The sequence below is a fragment of the Lactuca serriola genome, chromosome 2, assembly GCF_051521515.1.
Source record: "Lactuca serriola cultivar US96UC23 chromosome 2, Lser_US96UC23_V15, whole genome shotgun sequence".
NCBI classification, from domain to species: Eukaryota; Viridiplantae; Streptophyta; class Magnoliopsida; order Asterales; family Asteraceae; genus Lactuca; species Lactuca serriola.
In genome coordinates this window covers 175,540,524-175,544,964 of record NC_136409.1, presented here as the reverse complement: position 1 = coordinate 175,544,964, position 4,441 = coordinate 175,540,524, and positions in this window count along the sequence as shown.

Below are 4,441 nucleotides of genomic sequence, written 5' to 3'. Positions count from 1 at the left end.
AAACGGACGTCGGATGAAGAAGTTATGAATTTCTAACGGAGTTTTGCTGTCCCGACCTACTAAAAATAATATAATAAAAAGAAATTCGAAATCAGCCGACGGAGTCTAAATGAAAGTTGTAGAGCATAGTCTCACCTATGCGTGGATATAAAGCACGTCGAAAACGGAGTTCGTATGAGGAAGATATGGATTTCTGAAATTTTTAAATAATTAAAATATATTTATTTAATTATAAAATCGGATAATACCAAACCCGTGACTCATCCGGCCCTGTTCACCCGGTACGCCCAGCGTACATGTCGACGGAGGATTACAACCAACGTAATTTGGGGTTACGCCCAGCGTAACTTGGGGTTTCAGCCCCTATAAATAGAAGTCGAAGACAACCGAGTTCTTTGCTCATTATCAAGTGAGTGTGTGGTTACTTTCTTTTAATATATAAATATGAAGTATTTGCTATGGAATAACTGCTATGTGTTTATATATTATTTGTTTATTTAAGGTGGACGTGAAATGAATATTTTGTATGGGTTCTAAATGAGTTAACCTATATTTGTATTTTAGATCTACAGATATGTTGGGTAGAACATGGGTAGATGGAATAATTGGTGTGCAATGAAAGATAGTATGAGTGAACCATGGTGACTATGGAGTTAGCGCCTGTTGAGTGAACCATGGTGACTATGGAGTTAGCGCTTGTTACATGAACCTTGGTGACTATGGAGTTAGCGCCTGATAGCTATGAATTTAGTACCTGATAGATAAACTTTGGTAGCAATGGACTTTGTGTCAATTCCTTAGGTTAATCCTTAGGAACGAATGAAGGAAGGATAGTCGATTCTTAGGGTAAAACCTTAAGAAATAAAGAAGATAATGGGGATGGGTAATTGAGTTGATTGTTTGATGATTTAATATAATAAATATATTATTATGGGTTGAAAACCCTATATGCTCACCAGGCTCCCAAGCCTGACCCACTCAATTTTCTTTGCATTACAGGTAATGGCACAAGAGTATAAGTTGGTGGACTTGACGAGAGATTTTGTATTATAGATCAGTAGTTATAAATAACTGTTGTAAGGTCTATTTTATATTGTTTATGCTTTTGGTTTGTATCGGAACATGACATCCTGAGATTTTGTTATATAATGAAAATACATTTCTTTAAAGAAATGCTTTGATAAATTCTTGTCATATTTTGTTTTGGGAATAAATTTCGCAACTCTTTTAATCAAAGGATTACTCTGATTTTATAAAACAAAGCATAAACAAATCGGTATTTTCTGGCCATGAAAATGAGGATGCCACAGTTGGTATCAGAGCATTAGTTTAAGTGAACTAGGAATTTGTAGTATTTCTAGACTTAAATTTAGAATGCTAAGTGAAGATTGTGAGATGAGTGTCTGTCATATTTTAGACACGAGCACTAGTATATTTTAGGAAAAATGCCTAAAATGCTTTTATGTGTTAAAGGCTATATGTTTGTCATATATGATATTGTTTGTTTGGATCTATGGTGTGTTGCCGACCGGATCTGGAAACCTTATGTGCTTAGGATTCTAAGCGTACGGCTACAATACTAGAACTAGCATGTAAACGTTTCGGAGTGATAAGCGTACGGCTATGATACTAGAACTAGCATGTAAACATGTGGACTCACCAACATCAAGTTGATGTTTTCAAAATCACATGTATTCCTAGGATGAAGTGAGGATCAATGCAAGGAGGGACATGCAGCTCGAAGATAGATAGGTTTTATTTATCCCATGTAAAAGACATCAATTGTTAATAAAAAAAGTTATTCATAGTTTTTGCTCTATGATTTGGGTAATCTATATACAGTCGTCCCCCTTTGGCGCTTCCGCCGTCGGCCGGGGGTGGGACATATTCCTACCTATCTAGTTCCTATAGAGTGATCTAAAAGTATAAAATAGGAACCTAAATGTTCTAATCCAAAATAAATAGTACACAAATCAAGAATAAAATTATAAGAGTTAATTATTTGAGCTTAATCAGTGTGTAGGGGATGAGCCACAACTAAATGTAGTCTGATCTCCTATGTTTAGTCTTGGTTGGACGAATACACTAACTAGATTTGGACTCGGAAAATGATAAATTAGAAACCATACATACATATACAATACAAACCAAAGTAAACATACATAAGTGTATCATAAGATATCCCACCAAATACATAAAAACAAGTATCAAAATACGGACCAACACATCAAACCACCCACCTACTTGTCATTACTCTCATACTTTCCCTCCTTATCCTCTATATCCTCCTCATTATCATCATCACCAACCTGCTATGCACGAGAAGGACCCGCACCATCACGACCAGGAGCAAAACCTGCCTGAGGAAAATATGGATTATCCATCCTACGGCGTACCATCATAGTAGAAATCGAGGCCATAATCCAACGATGCTCCTCCTGTAGAATGTCCATACATTTCATCACATCATGTAAAGTCAGATATCGATCAGTATCTGCATATCTTGGTCTCTAACGCCTCACAAGGAAGGCTCAAGGATATACTCTGACTCCACCTATCTGACACGCGCCACAATATCATCATATGGAATGCTCAGCGCCGCACCAACACCACAAACCAAAACTTGTATCTTCCCCAGATATGTCGTACCCAGTCCAATCGAGTGACCCAATGACCACCATAAATCCTGCTCAAGGGCAAGGTTCCTAGAGCAATAATAGATAGATAGAGAGAAAGAGAGAAGGGAAGATTGAGGTGAATCTCAGTTTGAGTAAGTCACCACATGGAGAATAGGTCGCTAGAAGGAAATTTGTCATGCTCCTCACGATGACAAACAAAGGAAGCGACCAATCAGTGAAGCAACCGATAAGTCATAGATCTTAAGGAACTCCTGGTTGTCCTAGAGACATAGGTCACCCTAGCATTACCCCAAACCTACATATAACTATACTCATGTGGTGGATCAGTAATGTTGCTGCTGAGATAAGGAGCAAAATAAGGGCTAGCAGTCTCCTTGTCGGTATAGATCCCCAATCGACATCCCAACTCTATAAGACTACAAGAGTGAGATACGTCTCGCGGGAGAAAAGAGAAAACCGATCGATCAGCCCAATTCGTTGATGCCTTTTCGAAGCGAACTATAGAAAAGAATTCCCGACAGAGCTCTTTATAGATCACCTCCCAAATCCTGATAAACTGACGCCATCCCTGGAAAGTAGAAAGCTTGAGACCATTATCATCGCGCAAGACCAGATAAGGAATGGCTCCAGACGAGCTGTCATCCCAAACTCATCTATGATGCTCCAGATAAGAGCCTGAGGGATACTGATCTTCTTAAGTAGAAGAGCAATCAACCGGGAGACAAAAGAACTCTGATCGAAAAAATCATCGGGGAACTGTAAAAATGGATATGGCCCGTTAGGCGGTAACTGACATGCCGCCTGACCACCCCGTCTCGACATATTTGTAGAAAAATAGGAGAAAGGAAAATTAGGAACAAATAAATAAGATAAATATTGCATTAGGTGTTGAAACGGACCATACGCGCAAAGGTGTGTGTTGCATGCATGTCCACGTGGCACACATGCATATAAGCGACGTGCTCCAAGAACATAAAGAACAACATATTCGAAAATCTGTTGTTTCGTCCAATTTTCAACACGATAACCCCATTGGGATGTTCGACTAAGGTTTTAGAGTAAAAATAAGGAATCTATGTCATCTAAAACATTACAAATCGGAGGATTTAGTTATAAATTTAGAAAAAAAATTTGAAATCTAAAAACTCGAAATTTGAAGCAATGGACGAAATAAACGCAAATTTTAGTATTAGCGTAGTAAAATCGGTTGTATAGCAAACAAAATAGTACCTCATTAAAAGAAATTTGTCCAAAATCTACCCAATGAAAAATTTTCTAAAGAGCCCTAAAACCTGAAATTGAGCATAATAAGAATTTAAGAGTAATGTAGATGATACCTGTAAGTAAAGGAATCAAAGAAAGATGAAAAATTGAAGCCCCAGATCAAGCGTGTAGCATGCTCGTCACGTGACTGGGGACCGATCGAGATAAGGGGGGGGGGGTGGGTGGGGACCAAAGGAATGTTTGTGGAAAAGTGTAGAATGAAGCCAAAATTTGTCTTTAAGGCCGATTTATCTTGAGTGCGCGCGATGTACTGCGTATGCCTGCTGCGCAGTATTCAAAAAAATTCAAAAATTGACCCTTTTGTTTTATTCTCATATTTTATTAAACCTTAAAAACTTAAAGGCTTAATCTAGTTAGAAATTTAGGAACAAGGAAAGAAAATGTTCATCGGATAAAAGGTAAATCCCCATTATAACATTGATAGAAGACTGGTTGCTAGGATAGCAACAATAGCTTGTTATAACAAAGGAAATAGAATATTCACAGTGGACCAAGACATATAAGGATTTAGTTACAAC